The sequence below is a fragment of the Arachis hypogaea genome, chromosome 1 (assembly GCF_003086295.3).
Source record: "Arachis hypogaea cultivar Tifrunner chromosome 1, arahy.Tifrunner.gnm2.J5K5, whole genome shotgun sequence".
NCBI classification, from domain to species: Eukaryota; Viridiplantae; Streptophyta; class Magnoliopsida; order Fabales; family Fabaceae; genus Arachis; species Arachis hypogaea.
In genome coordinates, this window is record NC_092036.1 from 26,789,446 (window position 1) to 26,813,089 (window position 23,644).

Sequence of the window (23,644 nt, forward strand, 5' to 3'; positions counted from 1 at the left end):
ATAGGATAAATAATCCCAGCCTCTAGTAATTTAGTAACCTCCTTCTGCACTACCTCCTTCATGGCTGGATTCAGTCGTCTCTGTGGTTGAACCACTGGCTTAGCAACATCCTCCAATAGGATCTTGTGCATGCATCTGGCTGGGCTAATGCCCTTAAAATCACTGATGGACCATCCAAGAGCTGTCTTGTGTGTCCTCAGCACTTGAATTAGTGCTTCCTCTTCCTGTGGCTCTAAGGTAGAGCTTATGATTATAGGAAAAGTGTCACCTTCTCCCAGAAATGTATATTCCAAGGATGGTGGTAATGGTTTGAGCTCGGGTTTAGGAGGTTTTTTCTCTTCCTGAGAGATTTTCAGAGGTTCTATTATTCTCTCTGGTTCCTCCAGATCAGGCTGAACATCTTTAAAGATATCCTCTAGCTCTGATTCGAGACTCTCAGTCATATTGACCTCTTCCACCAGAGAGTCAATAATATCAGTGCTCATGCAGTCATTTAGGGTGTCTGGATGCTGCATAGCTTTGACAACATTCAACTTAAACTCGTCCTCATTGACTCCCAGGGTTAATTCCCCTTTTTGGACGTCAATGAGGGTTCGTCCAGTTGCTAGGAAAGGTCTTCCTAGAATGAGAGTTTCACTCTTGTGCTCCTCCATTTCCAGCACCACAAAGTTAGTGGGAAAGGCAAATGGCCCAACCTTGACAATCATGTCTTCAATCACGCCTGATGGGTATTTAATGGAGCCATCAGCAAGTTGGAGACATATCTGGGTTGGTTTGACTTCTTCAGTCAAACCAAGCTTTTTGATAGTGGATGCAGGTATTAGGTTGATACTTGCTCCAAGATCACATAGAGCTTTCTTGGTACAAGTACCCTCTAATGTGCATGGTATCATGAAGCTTCCGGGATCTTTAAGCTTTTCTGGTAAGCTTTTTAGAATGACTGCAATGCATTCTTCAGTGAGGAAAACTTTTTCAGTTTCTCTCCAGTCCTTCTTATGACTCAAGATCTCTTTCATGAACTTAGCATAAGAGGGTATTTGCTCAAGTGCCTCTGCAAACGGAATCTTTATTTCAAGAGTCCTGAGATAGTCTGGAAAGCGGGCAAATTGCTTATCCTGCTCTGCTTGGCGGAGTTTCTGAGGATAAGGCATCTTGGCTTTATATTCCTCAACCTTAGTTGCTGCAGGTTTATTTCCTACAAAGGTGGTTGGGAAAGCCTTCTTAGAGGGGTTGCTATCAGCACTTGTATGTGTCTGATCCCTCACTGGCGTTTGAATGCTAGGGTTGGAAGCTGGATTGGCATTGGACGCCAACTCCTTACCTGTTTCTGGCTTTTGAACGCCAGAACTAAGCTCCCCTTGGGCGTTTAACGCCAACTCCTTGCCTGTTTGTGGTGTTTGAATGCCAGAACTGAGCATGGGTTGGGTGTTTAACGCCAGCTCTCCACCCTTTTCTGGCGTTTGAGCACCAGACTTATTCCTCTCTGGGCTCTTACTGTCCTCAGAGGGATTTTGGGTAGCAGTTTGTTCATTTCTTGGCTTCCTGCTACCTAGAAGTGAGGTATTTAATATTTTCCCACTTCTTAATTGAACTGCTTGGCACTCTTCTGTTATTTGCTTTGATAACTGCTATTCTGTTTGCTTCAACTGCACTTCCATATTCATATTAGCCATTCTTGTGTCTTGTAGTATCTCCTTGAATTCGGCTAGCTATTTTGTTAGAAAATCTAATTGCTGATTGAATTCAGCAACTTGTTCTGCAGGACTGAGTTTAGCAGTCACTGTTTTACCCTCTTCTTTCATGGGAGGTTCACTACTTAGGTACAGATGCTGATTTCTGGCAACTGTATCAATGAGCTCTTGAACTTCTTCAATTGTCTTTCTCATGTGTATAGATCCACCAGCTGAGTGGTTCAAAGACATCTGAGCTTTCTCTGTAGCCCATAATAGAAGATGTCTAACTGCACCCACTCTGAAAATATTTCAGAGGGGCATTTTCTTAACATCTCTCTGTATCTCTCCCAAACATCATAAAGAGATTCATTATCTCCTTGTTTAAAGCCTTGAATGTTCAGCCTTAGCTATGTCATCCATTTTGGAGGGAAATATTGATTCAGGAATTTTTCTGACAGCTGTTTCCATGTCCTTATGCTAGCCTTAGGTTGGTTATTTAACCACCTCTTAGCTTGGTCTTTTACAGCAAATGGAAACAGTAATAATCTGTAGACATCCTGATATACTTCCTTATCATGTACTGTGTCAGCAATTTGTAAAAACTGTGCCAGAAACTCTGTAGGTTCTTCCTGTGGAAGAACAGAATACTGGCAACTTTGCTGCACCATGATAATGAGCTGAGGATTCAACTCAAAACTACTGACTCCAATGGAGGGAATACAGATACTACTCCCATATAAAGTAGTAGTGGGGTTAGCATATGACCCCAGAGTCCTTCTGGACTGTTCATTTCCACTTAGGTCCATGATGGAGATAGGGAGATGACGTGGATTTATTTTATTATATTTAAAAAAAAATTGAAATAATAAAATAAAAAAATTTGAAAATATTTTATGAGGATTTTTGAAAAATGAAGAGAGAGAAAAAGTGGTTAGGAAGTTTTGAAAAAGATATGATTTTTAAAAAAAATTAAAAAGGATATGATTTAAAAAAGATATGATTTTTTTTTGAAAACTTGACAACTAAGATATGATAAGATAAAATTTTGAAATTGAAATCTGAATTTTTATGGAAAATTTCGAAATATTTGCTTAAAAATAGTTAGAAAAGATATTTTTTATTTTTGAATTTTATAATGAAAGAGAAAAACACACAAAAGAAACAAGACTTAAAATTTTTAGATCTAATGCTCATTGTTTTCGAAAATTTTGGAGGGAAAACACCAAGGAACACCAAACTTAAAAATTTTAAGATCAAAACACAAGGAAGACTCAAGAACACTTTGAAGAATCACAAGAACAACAAGAACATGAAGATAGAACACCAAACTTAAAATTTTTAGAAAACCAAAATAAAACTTTCAAAAATTAAAAAAAAATTAACAAGAGAACACCAAACTTAAAGTTTGGCACAGGATTTAATCAAAGAAAAATTATTTTTGAAAAATTTTTAAAAGGAAGATACCCAATTACTAAGAACACAAGCACAATGCTCTAACCAATTGAGCTACAAATTTAACGTGTTTTAAAAAGGTATTTTTTATTAAGGAAAACAAAAACATGCAATTGACACCAAACTTAAGATATGAAACTAAACTCAAACAAAAGATTCTAAGAAAAATTTAAAAACTAATAAAGAAAAATAATATTTTTGAAAATTTTTTTAATTTTTTTTAATTTTTTTAAAGGAATAATAGAAGATGCAATCCTAGTGACTCTAAACCAAAAAGATAAATTTTTCCTAATCTAAGTAACAAGATAAACCGTCAGTTGTTCAAACTCGAACAATCCCCGGCAACGGCGCCAAAAACTTGGTGCATGAAATTGTAAATCACACTTTTCACAATTCGTACCACTAACCAGCAAGTGCACTGGATCGTCCAAGTAATACCTTACGTGAGTAAGGGTCGATCCCACAGAGATTGTTGACTTGAAGCAAGCTATGGTTTTCTTGTAACTCTTAGTCAGGATATCAATTATAATTATCAGTTGACTTGCAAATGAACAAGAGAGCATAGATTAAACAATACTTATAATGCAGTAATGGAGAATATGTTGGTGTTTTGGAGATGCTTTGTCTTCTGAATCTCTGCTTTCCCCTGTCTCTTCTTCACACACGCAAGGTTCCTCCTATGGCAAGCTGTGTGTTGGTGGATCATTGTTGTCAATGGCTACCATCCGTCCTCTCAGTGAAAATGGTCTAGGTGCGCTGTCACCGCACGACTAATCATCTGTCGGTTCTATCTCATGCTGGAATAGGATCCATTGATCCTTTTGCGTCTGTCACTACGCCCAACCCTTGTGAGTTTGAAGCTCGTCACACTCATTCAATCTCTGAATCCTACTTGGAATACCATAGACAAGGTTTAGACTTTCTGGATTCTCAAAAATGCTGCCAATGGATTCTAGCTTATACCACGAAGATTCTGATTAAGGAATCTAAGAGATACTCATTCAATCGAAGGTAGAACAGAGGTGGTTGTCAGGCACGCGTTCATAGATTGAGAATAGTGATGAGTGTCAGGGATCATCACATTCATCATATTGAAGTGCGAATGAACATCTTAGATAGAAACAAGCGTGTTTGAATAGAAAACATAAATAATTGCATTAATTCATCTAGACGCTGCAGAGTTCCTCACCCCCAACAATGGAGTTTAGAGACTCATGCCGTCAAAAAGTACAAAGTTCAGATCTAAAATGTCATGAGATACAAAATAAATCTCTAAAAGTTGTTTAAACACTAAACTAGTAACCTAGGTTTACAGAAAATGAGCAAACTGAGATAGATTGTGCAGAAATCCACTTCTGGGGCTGAGACTTGAGCTTTTCACGTGACTGGGGTGTTTTTGGAGTTAAATGTCAGGTTGTAACCTGTTTTGGGTGTTTAACTCCAATTTACAACCTGTTTCTGGCGTTTAACGCCAGAATGGAACATGGAACTAGCGTTAAACGCCAGTTTATGTCATTTATCTTCGAGAAAAGTATAGACTATTATATATTGTTGGAAAGCCCTGGATGGCTACTTTCCAACGCAATTGAGAGCGCGCCAATTGGACTCTTGTAGCTCCAGAAAATTCATTTTGAGTGTAGGAAGGTCAGAATCCAATAGCATCAGCAGTCCTTTTTCAGCCTGAATCAGATTTTTGCTCAGCTCCCTCAATTTCAGCCAGAAAATACCTAAAATCACAGAAAAACATACAAACTCATAGTAAAGTCCAGAAATATGAATTTTGCACGAAAACTAATAAAAACATACTAAAAAGTGGCTAGAACCTACTAAAAACTACCTAAAAACAATGCCAAAAAGCGTATAAATTATCCGCTCATCACGCCTGACTAACCCGTACGCGTGACTAGGGATTTCAACAGACGACGCGCACGTGTGACCCACGCGCACGCGTGATGTGTGCCACGGGCAGAAGTTGCAGAAATTGCTCCCAGCAAATTTTGGGCTCTTTTTGGCCCATTTCCAGGCCCAGAAAACACATATTAGAGGCTGGAAGCGAGGCAGAATGAGGGGGACATTCATTCATGAGACACTTCTCATTCACACAATTTTAGTTTTTAGATGTAGTTTCTAGAGAGAGGCTCTCTCATCTCTCTTAGGTTTTAGGATTTAGGATTTCTCTTCTACTTTTATTTGTCTTGGTATTCCAGTTTATTGATTTCCCTTGTTAATTACTTTAGTTTATGAATTCTTATGTCAGATTTGATTTCCTATTTTAATACAATTTAAGGTATTTCAGATCTATTGCTTCTTCTATTATTTGTAATTGATTGATGTTTGCAATTGGTAGTTTGGATTTAATATTCCTTGCTAGTTTTCTATGTTTTTATGTTATGTCCTCCAAGTACTTAACAAAATACTTAGAAGGATGTTAGAGTAGGATTTTATGTTCTTGGCTTGGTTGAGTAATTCGTAACACTTGAGTTATCAAACTCCTTTGTTGATTGATAATTAAAAGTTGCTGATTGATTTGGATTCCACTAAAGCTAGTATTTCCTTAAGAGTTGACTAGGACTTGAGGAATCAAATTGATTAGTCCACTTGACTTTCCTTCATTCGTTGAGGGTTAACTAAGTGGGAGCAATGGACAATTCTCATCACAATTGATACGGATAACTAGGATAGGATTTTCAGTTCTCATACCTTGCCAAGAGCTTTTCTAGTTATTAGTTTATTCCGTTTGCAATTTACTTTTTCTTGTTCTCTTATACAAAACCCCCAAAACATACTTTTCTATAACCAATTATAAGCATACTTCCCTGCAATTCCTTGAGAGATGACTCGAGGTTTAAATACTTCGGTTATCAATTCTATTAGGGGTTTGTTACTTGTGACAACCAAGTTTTTGTACGAAAGGATTTTTGTTGGTTTAGAAACTATACTTACAATGTGATTACTTTTGTGAATTCTTTACTAGCAAAAGCCCGTTCGTCAAAATGGTGCCGTTTCTGGGGAATTGTAAATGTGTGCCTTATTATTGGTTATTGTAAATATTTATTTTTGTTTATTTATTCATTTTTGTTTTCAATTTTTATTCACTACTATGAATTCTCACCCCTCTGGCTTTAAGTTTGGTTCCAATGTTGTTGTAAGGAATGGAAGCTATAATGAAAACAGGCATCAAGGTTGGAAGAATCAAAGATGGGAGGAGCCACAAGGATTTGATCAACCCTCTTGGCAACAACCCCCTCCAATGCGCTATAGCCAACAACCACTCTATGATACATACCAAGACAATAGTTATGGTGGGCCTCTTTGTGACAACCAACCTCCACCAAATTACTATAGTCAAGAGCCATTCCGAGGTGCGTACCAAGATGATAGATATGGTGGACCCCCTTGTAGTTACCAACAAGCCCCACCATATGCCTATGACCCCCCTCCTTAACATAGGTTTGAACCACCAAACTCACAAGCCCCCTACTACCAAACACCCTCATATGACCCTAACCCTTATCTACCGTATGAACCATACTTAGAACCACCCCCATTCCAGCACAATTACTCTCATGAGCCGCTACCTCAATATTCACCATCTCCATGCCCTTACCAAGAAGAACCACCTTCCTACCATGCACCCTTTATCCAAAATAATGAACCCTCCTATCCACCCGAACCTCCACTGGATGACAACACCCTTGGTGCTATTCACCAAGGGCAAACAGAGCTTCATACCACACTTGCCTTTGTCACTAGTCTCACCTCTACTCTTCAAGCTCTTACATCCCGCATGGACCAATCCTCTACTTCGAATACTCAACCCTCAAGCTCTAGTGCACTTCTTTTTCAACTACATAATAATCTCTCCATCCCATCACCACCCTCCATGGAAGAAGAGATTGAATTGGAAGAAAGCTACCAAGATGAGGAGGTTGAAATTGAAGAGGTTTACAAGGAGGTGGAAGTTGTCAGAGAAGAGCACAAGGGAGTGGAGCTTGCAAGAGCATTAGAAACACCTCTCCCAAGGCCATTACCGTCCAACACAACGTTCAAGTGGGTAAAATTCTTATCCTTGAACTTTACTTTCCCGCTTGAATATGGGCTACTGGAGATGGATGGTCAACTTAGAGCTCTCTATGGCTTTAAGAATAAGAGGGAGATGGTCAGTGGGAAGAGTTGTCCTGTAAGGTTCAATATGGTTACATGCTCCAAATTGAAGTGTAAGCTTTGGTGTAAAGCTTAAGTGAATGGGTCTAGGAGGCTATTTGGATGCCTTAGTGAGAATTCAGATTGCTTACCACCCAGATAGAATCATAATAATCAATTTGAAGACAGGTGTAGAATCAATATTTGGGATCCAGGAATATATGATGATCAGTTTTGGGAGCTCAAAGCTTGTGCAACACTCCATCAAAGCTTGAGGAATTTACCTGGTATTGATAGAGCTTATTGGAAGTCCAAGCATTGGTGGAAGTTTCAAGACGAGTTCAAGCAAAAGCCACCATGACGAGGAGCACATCAAATGTCCAACTTAAGGACTTTAACTAAAAGTTCTAGGTGGGAGACAACCCACGATGGTATGATCGTTCCTTTGTCTCTTCTTAGTTTTATTCTAGTAACTCTTCTCATTATTAGTACATATAGTTTGCATCTTCATCTGCATATTGCATAAAAAAAAGGAGCGACGCCACGCGTGCGCGTAGGCCACGCGTGGGCATCGATCTCAAATCAGCGTTTCTATCCAACGACCAGAAAGTTGTGATGGAATCGTGCGGCTGGTGTGCTAGAGGCACAATTCGAGCCACGCGTATGCATCTCTGACGCCTACGCGTCAATTCATTTATTGCACACCATGCACTCGCATGCGCGACGTGCACGAGTCGCATGTCACATCTAGCCCCCTCATTTTTGAACGGAGAGTTGCGCCAAAACGACGCTGGAACCGTGCGTTTTGCACAATTTCGGCCGACGCGTATGCGTGATTCATGCGTACACGTCATCTGCACTCACCCCCATTCACGCGTTCGCGTCTATGATGCTTACACATCGATGCTCTTTTCACCTATCCACGCCCAGGAATGTTCCACGCGTACGCGTGAATTTGATTTCATTAACCCCCATGACGCGAAAACCCTAACCTCCTCACGTACTTTTCCCTATCTTCCCTCCAACGTTTCTTTCTCCTCCCTCAACGATCCATCTTCTCCCCCTGCCCTCCAAAACTCCATTAGCACCCTCGCCACCAGCCGCATCCCACCACTGCTCCGTCTGACAACACCGACCGCCCCTCCTTTCTCCTCTTTTTCTCTCTTCCTCCTCCATTGTAACCCTCACCATCACTCACCACCATCACCCTTCCACCGCCGACAACCACGAACCGCCACCAACACCGCCAAACACCCTCCTTCCTTTTTTTCTCTTCTCTTTCTCTTTCCTCTCTTCCCAACCCTTCCCGTCAGCCCTAACCACAGCAGCCTTGCCGCCGCCATGCCACCACCATTGCCGACCACTGCCCACTTCTCTTCTTCTCCTTCACCCTCGCCCTCTTCCCCCCTCCTTCCTCTCTACCCTCTCAACCCCTCTAGTTTACCGAACCGGCCGTGCCTCTGATCGCCGCTGCAGAGCTGCCGCGCCGCTGCCACTTTCGGCGACACCAATCCTCTTTCTCCCTTCCCCCATTCTAGTATCACAGCACCTTCCAGGTTTCACTATCTCTATCTTTTTAAACTCAAATTCTACTTGTTAAATTAAGTTAGCTAACTTCGCTACATTTTGTTCAAATAGGTTAGTAGAGATGCATGTCATAGTGGATTTTAGATAGTTAGGTAGCTAGGATGTGGTTAGTGGATTTAGGTCTGATAATTGCGCTGTTCCTATTTTCTGAATTGGTTGATTTCATATCGCTTTGCTAAATGATTTGTGTTGTTGCTCTGTGTATATCTTGTTGCTGCAATGATGAATTCTGATTTACATTATTTTCCTGCTGCCTTGCTGAATCAATTTGTATTTTTCTGCTTGATGACGCTTGAACCACATGAATTGATTGATTATTTGCTTATTCGATGCTATCTGGTTCATATGCATGATTTTTCTGCTGCTGTTTCTTACCCAGGAACGTCCAATTTTTAGCCGGCATGCTGCCAAAATTTTTGAAAAATCTATTTTAATTGAACTTGCACTTACGAAATTGACCTTGGCACTTCTTGACTGGAAACTTCTTTTGATTCAGACCAAGGTCAATTCCTAGGTCAATTGGTCAACTTACACTTTATTTTGGTTCCTTCTTAAGTTCATTCGTCATTACTAGCACTAATTGACAGAATTCTGAGTCAATTAGGTTTTTCATGCTATTTACCAAATTACTGAATTTCATATGAGTTTTGCTGCTTGTTTGAATTTCTGGGAATGTCCATTTCACTGCCTGAATGCTGCCCACGTTTCCTGAATCCTGTTTTCCATATCTTCCACTCATGAATTGACTTTGGTGCTTTTTGAAATTGTGATTTATTTGGTTTACACCACAGCCACTTCATGAGTTGCTGGGCTAGCATTCCCTTTCCTTTGGGTTCCCTTTTCATTTGACATGCATTGTTGATGATCATGTTCCCTTTTATGCCTCTTGCTTTACATGATTAATCATCAACAATCTGCTTTATATACATGACTCACTTCTTGCTTTAGCTTTCATTCCTCTTTTGACTATCCACTGCATATGATGCTTGCATATTATCTGTTCCACTGTTTCCTTGCTTCAGCCTAATAAACTGTATCCTGAAATTTCTATTTTCAGGATGTTTGATCCACAGGGAAAGAGTAAGGCTAAGGCTACTACCGGTAAGAGAAAAAGGGACCAGTCATCGGCTTCTTTAACAGATATCTTTTCTAATGACTCTTGGAAGGAAAAGAACTTTACCCCCCAGGAAAAGGCCGATCAGGCTGTACAAGCCAATGACCCAATCAAGTTTGCAAACCGTTATTATGAGCTCAAGTTTCCAACCTTTGCGGAAAAAAGGCATCTACATTTGGAAAGGACCCTCAAAATCCCTGAGAATTAAAACAGTACACTGAGGAAAAAATCAAACAGCGGGGTTGGGTTTTTTGGAGAGAAATCTGACTGAAGTAAACTCATCCTGGGTCCGTGTATTCTACTGTAATTACTATAAGATGACCCTTGATGACGTTCAGCTTAGAGGGAAGCAAATATTGGTTACTGAGGAGGCGATTGAGGATATCCTCAACTTCTAGCCTAAACCAGCTGATAACGATGGTTATCAGCAGGCTGAGGAGTCTATCAGGTTCATGAGCTTTGATTAGGATGCTGTCAGACGCACCATAGCAATCGATCCTGCTGCTCCCTGGGCTCTGGGAAAGTCTATAGTAACTCCTAGAGGTATGAAGATCATCTATCTCAATAATGAGGCTACACTGTGGCAGTAAATCCTGAGCAATTATGTGATACCCAGTACTCATAAGTCTGAGGTGACAACTGTCATGATTATCCTTATCTGGTGTGTTATGGAAGGAAAGGAACTATACCTTCCATGGTTCATCAGACAGTATATGGCTCGAGTCCATGTCCGAGGCACCCTCTCATTTCTATATCTGATTACCCAGCTGGCTCGCCGAGCTGAGGTACCTTGGGAGCTTGAGGATGAGAAGCAACCGGCTGCCGACTGCAGAAAGATTATACCGCACGGCAAGCAGTTCAGTCCTCTAGGCCATAGAGTCCCCGCCATTACCGTCCCTACTGACGCCGCCATATCTTCAGCAGCACCTTCAGCATCTACAGCCCCATCTACTCCTGCAGCACCATCACCAGCTTCTCAGCCTATCTACCACCTGGTGCACCGCCTCTTTGACTACCTGGATCAGATGGAGCGCTGCAACTGGCGGCGTTATGAGAGATCTGAGCGTCGCCATAAGCGACACTATGAGCATCTGAAGCTAATAATCAGGTCTGAACACACTGACATCCCCTCCGAGCCTGACACACCATCCGAGCCTGACACCCTATCCGAGCATTCTGAGGAGAAGTATGACCAGGCCGAGGACGAGGAGGCAGAGACCCAGGCAGAAACCCAGGCAGATATACAACAGAAGGAGTCTCAGCCTGTATACATTACAGAGCCTCCGGCACCAGTCCAACCACCAGCACCTACAGAGCCCACAGTAGATCCTTCTGAAGCTGATGACTCTTCCCACCCAACCAGATTGAGCATCGAGGACGATGCTATTATATAAGTGTGTGGAGGTCGCCATCTCTGGCGTTGATTATATTTTTGGTGAACTATTTCAGACCTCTTTTATTTATTTTATTATATGTTTCTCTTGGTATTTGGACATCTCTACTCTATTGTACTCTTATTTATTTTCACTTGGTTGCATTTTGCACTTTGAGCTGTGTATATATATATATATATATATATATATATATATATATATATATATATATATATATATATATATATCTTGGATATTTAGCTTGAATTGCACTAGTTGTGATATGGAAAACTATAGATCATTAAACTTAGTTTACCCCTTTACATATGAGCAGTTGGTTTGATTGAAAATAGGGATAAACTAAAATATTTTAGTCTTTCATATTCAGAACATCTCATTTAGTATATATATAACAAATTCTGGTCAATTGATAAATTATCAAGGAATATACCCTTTTCTTAAACCAGGAAATCATAGATTGATTACATTGAATAGAGTTGAAACTTCTTAGTAGCTTGCATGACATGTATAGGTAGTGGAACATGAACATGAGCTGAGAAGATACAACCCGTGAGTTTTGAGCTTAATTACATGGTTATATTATTTAACCAAAATATTTTATTCTTGTGTGTTTTCTTCTCTATGATTGTAATCTATAATTTGTTCCATTCTATATGTCCATTATTTAGTGTACTTTCATGCTTGCATATGATTGAGGCCATTAATTGCTATTAGCTCACTTATCCCAATTAGCCTACCACTGTAATCACCCTTGTTTACCACCTTGAGCCTTTTAATATCCATTTGTTCTGTATTTTATCACATCACTAGCCTTAAGTAGAAAAATAAAATTATTTATCCCATTGAATCTTTGGTTAACTTAAGGTAGAAATTATGTGTCAACTAAGTGTGGAAAAACTGTGGAAACTTGGGTTGATAAGAGGATGTTGAATTTTATTGACAAGTTTTTGGGATTTTGGGATGCCTACTCATGTAAAACCAAAAAGACCGTATGCATTGATTTTCTTATGTTGCAAAAAAAAAAAAAGAAAAAAGAAGAGATAATTTTATGTTTAATAAGTAGGGGATAAAATGACCCCAATATTAGATTAATAAAGGATCAATGCATACATGGTAAAAATAAAAGATGTACAATATATGAGTATGTGAATTATGAAAGATTGGGAATTATGGGTAGCTAAGAATAATTTCACACATAAAATAGAATATATGTATGTTAGGTAAAAGCCTGAGTTAGCCAAAGATTCATATTATAGCTTACTTGGCCATACATATATCCTCACCCTTACCTTAGCCCCATTACAACCTTGAAAAGACCTTATGATGTTTGCATTTATACACTAAATTTTTGTTGATTGGTTAGATGAAGAACAAGTTTTAGAAAGCATGATTAGAGGAGGTTTGAGATGTTTAACCCCAAACACTTGAGTGATTAGAGTGCATATACAAATCCAGTGAGGGTTCAACTGCTCATTTCATTATCATATTTTACCATTGCTTGTCTTGCAAGTTGTGAACTCTTTTGATCAACTCAACTTAATTGTGAAAATTTTCTGATATGAGTTAGCCTTTGATTGTACATATATGATTTCTTGGGAATTCGACTCATTCTGACCATGTGTATGCTTATATATATAGAGAGAAATAGTAACTAGAATATCATGACGCATATAGCTAGCTCACATCTAGATAGATTGCATTGCATTTCATGCATCCTACCATTTTGCCTTCACTCCTTAATAGCTTCTCTTGACCTTAGCATGAGGACATGCTAATGTTTAAGTGTGGGGACGTTGATAAACCACTATTTTATGATTTATTTTGTGCTGAATTGAGTGGTTTTTATCAGATTCTTCCTACATTTATTCATATAATTAGCGTGTTATATGTTTGCCTTCCTAATTTAATACTATGATTGAAAACTCGCTTCCAGAGCTTTTAAATTGTCAAACTTTAACTCTTCTATATACCATTCGATGCCGTGATCTATATGTTAAAGTGTTTCAGACAAAATAGGGCAAGAATGGCTTGGAGAATGGAAAGGAGGCTCGCAAAAATGGAAGGAAAACAAAGGAATAATGAAGCTGACTAGTGACACGTGGCACGTACGCGTGGACGACACGTATGCATGACCAGCGCAAAAGAGGAGTGACGCATATGCATGACTGACGCGTACGCGTGAATAGGGATTTCACCAGACGACGCGCACGCGTGATGTGCGCCACGGGCAGAAGTTGCAGAAATCGCTCTGGGCTCTTTTTGGCCCAGTTTCAGGCCCAGAAAACACAGATTAGAGGCTGGGAACGAGGCAGAATGAGGGGGACATTCATTCATGAGACACTTCTCATTCACACAATTTTAGGTTTTAGATGTAGTTTCTGATGAGAGAGAGGCTCTCTCCTCTCTCTTAGCTTTTAGGATTTAGGATTTCTCTTCTACTTTTATTTGTCTTGGTATTCTAGTTTATTGATTTCCCTTGTTAATTACACTAGTTTATGAATTCTTATGTCAGATTTGATTTTCTATTTTAATACAATTTGAGGTATTTCAGATCTATTGCTTCTCTATTATTTGTTATTGATTGATGTTTGCAATTGGTAGTTTGGATTTAATATTCCTTGCTAGTTTTCTATATTTTTATGTTATGCCCTCCAAGTACTTGACAAAATACTTAGAAGGATGTTAGAGTAGGATTCTATGTTCTTGACTTGGTTGAGTAATTGGTAACACTTGAGTTATCAAACTCCTTTGCTGATTGATAATTGAAAGTTGCTGATTGATTTGGATTCCACTAAAGCTAGTCTTTCCTTAAGAGTTGACTATGACTTGAGGAATTAAATTGATTAGTCCGCTTGACTTTCCTTCATTCGTTGAGGGTTAACTAAATGGGAGCAATGAACAATTCTCATCACAATTGATAAGGATAACTAGGATAGGATCCCCAGTTCTCATACATTGCCAAGAGCTTTTCTAGTTATTTGTTTATTCCGTTTGCAATTTACTTTTTCTTGTTCTCTTATCCAAAAGCCCCAAAACATAAATTTCCATAACCAATTATAAGCATACTTCCCTGTAATTCCTTGAGAGACGACCCGAGGTTTAAATACTTCGATTATCAATTCTATTAGGGGTTTGTTACTTATGACAACCAAGTTTTTGTACGAAAGGATTTTTGTTGGTTTAGAAACTATACTTACAATGTGATTACTTTTGTGAATTCTTTACTAGCAAAAGCCCGTTCATCAAGAAGCATAAGAGCTCATAGATATGGTTGTCAACAACTAGTTCATGTACACTTCTGAGAGGAATCATGTGAATAGTGAAACCAATCAGAAGAAGGGTGTCCTAGGGGTAGACACCTTAGACGCCATATTAACTCAGAATAAGCTCATGTCTCAGTAGATCAACATGATCTCTCAGCACTTGAGTGGGACACAGAGTCCAGCTGCTTACTCTCCAGAGATAGCGTATGAGTTGGATACTGTTCAACACCTGGACCACCATAGAGGAGGTGAACTGCATGGAAAACCCGTCCAGACCCTCCCACAACAATCTCTATTTGAATACATACAATCAGAGATGGAGGAATCACCCTAACTTGGTGTAGAGAGAGAAGAAGAGGCCTCAACAAGGCTTCAACAACAACCAGAATGGAATGAACTAGAATAGGTTCATTAACAAACCATTCGAATCTTCTCAGCAACAGAAGGAGACACCCAAGTAGAGCCTCTCTAACTTGGCCACCATAGTCTCCAATCTCACTAAGACCACTCACAGTTTCTTGGCAAAAACTAGGTCTTTCGTTAGGAATTTGGAAATACAGATTGGTCTGCTGAGCAAAAGGATCCCAGAGATCCCCTTCAACATTCTTCCAAGTAACATAGAGATAAATCCAAAGAAAAAGTGCAAGGCCCTCATTGTGGAAGCCACGAACGAACCCACAGAGGAACCTATTAAGGAGGAACTGAAGGAAATCAGAACTCATGAGGATGTCCTTATGCACACCCCTCTGGAAGCAGAGTAGCCTGAAGAATACTCCTCATCAGATGAGGAAGAAGAGACCAAAGAAGAGCAAATTGCTCGGTTCATGGCAATCCTCATGAAGCTGAAGGCCAGTTCCTCTGATGTAGAGGCATTAGAGAATGAACCTCCAGTGCTGACCAAGGAGCTTAATGCCTTGGTTCAAAAGAAGTTGCGTCAGAAGCTACCGGATCCCAGAAGCTTCCTTATTCCCTGTACTATAGGGACAATAACCTTTGAGAAGGTATTATGTGACCTAGGGTCAAGCATCAATCTCATGCCTCTCTCTGTAATGAAGAGGCTGGAAATTCTAGAGGTCCAGCCTGCTAGGATCTCATTGGAGATGGCAGACAAGTCCCTAAAAAGAGCATATGGCATAGTGGAGGACGTCCTGGTGAAGGTTGAAGACTTTTACCTGCTTGCAAATTTCGTGATCTTAGACACAGGGGAGGATAGAGACGAATCCATCATCCTACGAAGGCCTTTTCTAGCCACTGCTAAGGCCTTCATAAATATTGAAAAAGGAGAACTAGTTCTGCAACTATGGAAGGATTGCATCCTATTCAAGATCCCCAATCTTCAGTCTCCCTCAAACAAAGGAGGTACCATAGTACAGCACTTGGTATTCTAATAATGAGAGAATTTATCGTATAGTTTGGAATCAATCAAGACAAGCATTAATTCGTTAGTAGCATAGTCCAAACCAACAATGAATTCTCATAATCAAATGTTAAAATCAATACAAAATAACCGAGAGTAATTAAACCTCGGGTCGTCTTCCCTAGGAGTTGCAATTGAGGTGATCATCATTGGCTATTAGAGAAATAGGGGTTGGGAATGCAAGAAAGAGGCAAGCAATGTAGATGGCAAGAAATTAAATGAGCATGCAAGAAAAGTGAATGAAAGCAATTAAAAGCAATGCAAATAGAAATCAAATAGTAAAAAGGACTCTTTGCGAGAATTGGGTAATTAAGGATTCCTATCCTAGTTGTGGACCACAAACATGGCAATTGTGTGGAATTAATCCCAATTAGTCAATCCTTCTTGAGAATTAGTCAAAAGGGCATAATCGACCCCAATCCCTAAGTCCTAAGTCAACACTAGTGGGTCACTTAGAGTCAAGGGAAACTAAACCAATTAATAATCCTCACACAATGCGGAATGGACATCCACAACTCAATTTCACCCGAACACCCAATTTCTCAACCAAGAGTGTGGAAACTAAACATGCAAGGAATTAAACATCAAAGCAACAAAAGTCAAAGTAATAAAATGCAATGAAAGGAAAATTCAAATGCAAGAAACCTCTTGGCAAGTAATTGAGAGCTAAGGTTACCTATCCTAGCCATTGACCACAAATATATGATGATTATGAATAGTTAATCCTACTTAGTCAACCCTACATCGAGGATAAGTCAAATAGGTATAGTTGATTTCAATCCCTAAGTCCTATGTCAACACTAAGGGGTCACATAGTGTCAAAGAAGACCAAATCAACTAACTACTCTAATGTATCAAACAAGAATGGACATCAATGACTCAAGGATCACCAAAGTCATCAATTTCAAGCCAAGAGTGGAGAAAAACTGTGTAAAAACTAAGCCAAGCATTTTATCAAACACTTGGTGTGTGATGAGTGGATAATTTATACGCTTTTTGGCACTGTTTTTAGTATGTTTTTAGTACATTTTAGTTAGTTTTTAATATGTTTTTATTAGTTTTTATTTAAAATTCATTTTTCTGGGCTTTACTATGAGTTTGTGTGTTTTTCTATGATTTCAGGTAATTTCTGGCTGAAATTGAGGGACCTAAGCAAAAATCTGATTCAGAGGCTGAAAAAGGACTGCAGATGCTGTTGGATTCTGACCTCCCTGCACTCGAAGTGGATTTTCTGGAGCTACAGAAGCCCAATGAGCGCGCTCTCAATTGAGTTGGAAAGTAGACATCCTGGGCTTTCCAGCAATTTATAATAGTCCATACTTTGCCCGAGATTTGATGGCCCAAACCGGCGTTACAAATCAGCTTTAGAATTCCCGGCGTTTAACGCCGGAACTGGCACAAAAATTGGAGTTAAATGCCCAAACTGGCATAAAAGCTGGCGTTTAACTCCAGGAAAAGTCTCTACACATGAAAGCTTCAATGCTCAGCCCAAGCACATGCTCAGTGGACCCCGGAAGTGGATTTTTACGTCATTTACTCATTTCTGTATATCTTAGGTTACTAGTTCACTATAAATAGGACCTTTTGACATTGTATCTTTATCTCATGATATTTTACACGTTTCATACTGTACCTTCTATGGCATGAGTCTCTAAACCCCATGGTTGGGGGTGAGGAGCTCTGCTATGTCTTGATTGATTAATGCAATCACTACTGTTTTTCATTCAATCACGCTTGCTTCCATTCTAAGATATCACTTGTTCCTCAACTTGATGAATGTGATGATCCGTGACACTCATCATCATTCTCACCTATGAACGTGTGCCTGACAACCACCTCTGTTCTACCTTAGACTGAGTAGATATCTCTTAGATTCCTTAATCAGAATCTTTGTGGTATAAGCTAGAATTGATAGCGGCATTCAAGAGAATCCGGAAGGTCTAAACCTTGTCTGTGGTATTCTGAGTAGGATTCAAGGATTGGATGACTGTGACGAGCTTCAAACTCCTGAAGGCTGGACGTTAGTGACAGACGCAAAAGAATCACTGGATTTTATTCCAACCTGATTGAGAATCGACAAATGATTAGCCGTGCTGTGACAGAGCGCGTTGAACATTTTCACTGAGAGGATGGGAGGTAACCATTGACAACAGTGAAACCCTACATACAGCTTGCCATGGAAGGAGGCTTGCATGCATGAAGAAGAAGACAGTAGGAAAGCAGAGATTCAGAAGATAGAGCATCTCCAAAACCTCAACCTGTTCTCCATTACTGCAAAACAAGTATCTATTTCATGTTCTTTTACTTTTCACAATTAAACCTGAGAATTATTGATATCCTGACTAAGAGTTACAAGATAACCATAGCTTGCTTCAAGCTGACAATCTCCGTGGGATCGACCCTTACTCACGTAAGGTATTACTTGGACGACCCAGTGCACTTGCTGGTTAGTTGTGCGGAATTGCAAAAGTGTGATTGCGATTTCGTGCACCAAGTTTTTGGCGCCGTTGCCGGGGATTGTTCGAGTTTGGACAACTGACGGTTTATCTTGTTGCATAGATTAGGACTGTTTTATTTTTGTCGGTTTAGAGTCTTTTATTTGAGTTTAGTTTCATATTTTAAGTTTGGTGTCAATTGCATGCTTTTGTTTTCTTTTAATTTTTCGAATTTGCATGTTCTTAGTCCTTTCTTGATCTTTAAAAATTCTAAGTTTGGTGTCTTCTTTGTGTTTTCCTCTAGGTTTTTGAAAATTTAAGTGTGATTTTCTAAAAATTTCTAAGTTTGGTGTCTTCTTTGTGTTTTCCTTTAAATCTTCGAAATTCTGCATTAGTTTTTAAAATCATATCTTTTCAATCATATCCTTTTAATTGCTAATTCCAAAATCTGTTTAATTAATTAATTGATTTAGTTTTCAATTTGCTTTGATTTTATTTTCTTTTAGTTTTCGAAATTTTATTTTATTTTCTTTCCTATTTATTTTATTATTTTCGGTCATTTTTAATTAAAAATGAAAAAAAATAAAAAAAATATTTTATACTTTACTTGTGAATCCATATCATTTCCCTTTCTCCATCATGGATCTAAGTGGAATTGAGCACTCCAGAAGGACTCTGGGGTCATATGCTAACCCCATTACAGCTGCATATGGGAGTAGCATCTATATACCTCCTATTAAAGCAAGCAGCTTTGAGCTAAATCCTCAACTCATTTTCATGGTGCATCAAAATTGCCAGTATTTCGGTCTTCCACAGGAAGAACCTACTGAGTTTCTAGCACAATTCTTACAAATTGCTGACACAGTACGTGATAAAGAGGTGGATCAGGATGTCTACAGATTATTACTGTTTTCATTTGCTGTAAAAGATCAAGCTAAGAGGTGGTTGAATAACCAACCCACAGCAAGCATAAAAACATGGAGACAGTTATCAGACAAATTCCTGAATCAATTTTACCCTCCAAAAAGGATGACACAGCTAAGGCTGGACATCCAAGGCTTTAAACAAGAGGATAATGAATCTCTTTATAATGCCTGGGAGAGGTACAGAGGTATGCTAAGAAAATGCCCCTCTGAAATGTTTTCAGAGTGGGTACAGTAAGACATCTTCTACTATGGGCTTATAGAAAAAGCTCAGATGTCTCTAGACCACTCAGCTGGTGGATCTATACATATGAGGAAGACGATTGAAGAAGCTCAAGAGCTTATAGATACTGTTGCTAGAAATTAACATCTATACTCAAGCAGTGAGTCCTCTACAAAAGAAGAATCTATGGCAGTAACTACTGATCCTAATCCTCAAGAACAAATTGTTGAGCTTAATCAGCAATTACTCCTGATGACAAAACAGTTAGCAAAATTTAAAGAGATGCTCCAAGAAACCAAAATTGCTAACAAGAATATAGAATCACAGTTGAATCAGACAAAACAGTAGTTATCTAAATAGATAATAGAAGAATGCCAAGCAGTTCAACTAAGGAGTGGGAAGACATTGAATAACACTGCTCAAAGTGGCAAAAAGCCAAGAAAGGAACAACTGACAGAGGATAACCAAACCACTACCCAAAATCCCTCTGAGGACAGTAAGAGCCCAGAGAGGAATACTCCTGGCATTCAAACGCCAGAAAGGGGGGAAAAGCTGGTGTTAAACGCCCATTCCTTGCCCAGTTCTGGCGTTCAAATGCCAGAAAGGGGGGAAAGTTGGCGTTAAACGCCCATTCCTCACCCAGTCCTGGCGCTCAAATGCCAATGAGGAATCAGACACCTGAGAGTGCTGATAGTAACCCCTCTAAAAAGGCTTCTCCAACCACCTCTGTAGGGAATAAACCTGCAGCAACTAAGGTTGAAGAATATAAAGCCAAGATGCCTAATCCTCAGAAACTCCGCCAAGCGAAACAGGATAAACAACTTGCCCGCTTTGCAGACTATCTAAGGACTCTTGAAATAAAGATTCCGTTTGCAGAGGCACTTGAGTAAATACCTTCTTATGCTAAGTTTATGAAAGAGATCTTAAGTCATAAGAAGGATTGGAGAGAAACTGAAAAAGTGTTTCTCACTGAAGAATGCAGTGCAGTCATTCTGAAAAGCTTACCAGAGAAGCTTCAAGATCCAGAAAGCTTTATGATACCATGCACATTAGAAGGTGCTTGTACCAAGATAGCCCTATGTGACCTTGGAGCAAGTATCAACCTAATACCTGCATCCACTATCATAAAGCTTGGGTTGACTGAAGAAGTCAAACCAACCTGGATATGTCTCCAACTTGCTGATGGCTCCATTAAATATCCATCAGGCATAATTGAGGACATGATTGTCAAGGTTGGGCCATTTGCCTTTCCAACTGACTTTGTAGTGCTGGAAATGGAGGAGCACAAGAGTGCAACTCTCATCCTAGGAAGACCCTTCCTAGCTATTGGACGAACTCTCATTGATGTACAAAAAGGGGAAGTGACCCTGAGAGTCAATGAGGATGAGTTCAAGTTAAATGCTGTCAAAGCTATGCAGCATCCAGACACATCAAATGACTGCATGAGCGCTGATATTATTGACTCTTTAGTGGAAGATATCAATATAATTGAGAGTCTCGAATCAGAGCTAGAGGATATCTTTAAAGATGTTCAGCCTGACCTGGAGGAACCAGAGGAAATAAAAGAACCTCTGAAAATTCCTCAGGAAGAGGATAAGCCTCCTAAACCCGAGCTCAAGCCACTACTACTATCCCTGAAGTATGCATTTCTGGGAAAAGGTGACACTTTTCCAGTGATCATAAGCTCTACTTTAAACTCACAGGAAGAGAAAGCACTAATTCAAGTGCTAAGGACACACAAGACAGCTCTTGGGTGGTCCATAAGTGATCTTAAGGGCATTAGCCCAGCAAGATGCATGCACAAGATCCTATTGGAAGATAATGCCAAGCCAGTGGTTCAACCACAGAGGCGGCTAAATCCAGCCATGAAGGAGGTGGTGTAGAAAGAGGTCACTAAGTTACTAGAGGCTGGGATTATTTATCCTATTTCTGATAGCCCCTGGGTGAGCCCTGTCCAAGTTGTCCCCAAGAAGGGAGGCATGACAGTGATTCATAATGAAAAGAATGAACTGGTTCCTACAAGAACAGTTACAGGGTGGCGTATGTGTATTGACTACAGAAGGCTCAATATAGCCACCAGAAAGGATCATTTTCCTTTACCATTCATAGGCCAAATGCTAGAAAGACTAGCGGGTCATGATTATTACTACTTTTCAGATGGATATTCAGGCTATAATCAAATTGCAGTGGACCCTCAAAATCAAGAGAAAACAGCATTCACGTGTCCTTCTGGCGTGTTTGCTTACAGAAGAATGCCTTTTGGTCTATGCAATGCACCTGCAACCTTTCAGAGGTGCATGCTCTCCATCTTCTCTGATATGGTAGAGAAGTTCCTGGAAGTCTTCATGGATGACTTCTCAGTATTTGGAGACTCATTCAGCTCCTATCTTGATCATCTAGCACTTGTCCTGAAAAGGTGCCAAGAGACTAACCTGGTCTTAAACTGGAAGAAATGTCACTTTATGGTGACTGAAGGAATTATCCTTGGGCACAAAATTTCAAGCAAGGGAATAGAGGTGGATCAAGCAAAGGTAGAGGTAATTGAAAAATTACCACCACCTGCCAATATTAAGGCAATCAGAAGCTTTCTGAGGCATGCAGGATTCTACAGAAGGTTTATAAAGGATTTTTCAAAAATTGCAAAACCTCTAAGAACCTGCTAGCTGCTGACACACCATTTGTGTTTGACACACAGTGTCTGCAGGCATTTGAGACCCTAAAGGCCAAGCTGGTCACAGCATCAGTCATCTCTGCACCAGACTGGACATTACCATTCGAACTAATGTGTGATGCTAGTGACCATGCCATTGGTGCAGTGTTGGGACAGAGGCACAACAAACTTCTGCACGTCATTTATTATGCTAGCCGTGTTCTGAATGACGTACAAAAGAATTACACAACCACAGAAAAAGAGTTACTTGCAGTGGTTTATGTCATTGACAAGTTTAGATCCTACTTAGTAGGGTCAAAAGTGATTGTGTAAACTGACCATACTGCTCTTAAATACTTACTCACAAAGCAGGATTCAAAACCCAGGCTCATAAGGTGGGTATTGCTTCTGCAAGAGTTTGATATAGAAATAAGAGACAGAAAGGGGACAGCGAACCAGGTAGCTGATCATCTGTCCCGAATAGAACCAGTAGCTGGGGCATCCCTCCCATCTACTGAGATCTCTGAAACCTTTCCAGATGAGTAACTCTTTGCCATCCAGGAAGCTCCATGGTTTGCAGACATTGCAAACTATAAAGCTGTGAGGTTCATAACCCAAGAGTACAGCAGAGTGCAAAGAAAAAAATTAATTTCAGTTGCCAAGTACTACCTATGGGATGAGCCATATCTCTTTAAGAGATGTGCAGACGAAATAATCCGCAGATGTGTACCTAGAGAGGAAGCACAAAGAATCCTATGGCATTGTCATGGATCACAGTATGGGGGACATTTCGGAAGTGAGCGAACGGCCAATAAAGTCCTCCAATGCGGCTTCTACTGGCCTACTCTCTATAGGGATGCCCGAGAGTTTGTGCGTAACTGTGACAGTTGCCAAAGAGCTGGTAATTTGCCTCATGGTTACGCCATGCCTCAACAAGGGATCTTAGAGATTGAATTGTTTGATGTATGGGGTATTGACTTCATGGGTCCCTTCCCACCATCATACTCAAACACGTATATTCTGGTGGCAGTAGACTATGTATCTAAATGGGTAGAAGCAATTACCACTCCCAGTAATGATACTAAGACCGTGTTGAAATTCCTCCAGAAACACATCTTCAGCAGGTTTGGTGTTCCCAGAGTACTAATCAGTGATGGGGGCACTCATTTCTGCAATAAACAGTTGTACTCTGCTATGGTCCGATATGGAATTAGCCACAAAGTAGCAACTCCGTATCATCCACAGACAAATGGGCAAGATGAAGTCTCTAATAGAGAGCTAAAAAGAATCCTGGAACGGACTGTTATTGCCCGTAGAAAGGATTGGGCAAAGAGCTTGGATGATGCTCTATGGGCATACAGAACAGCATA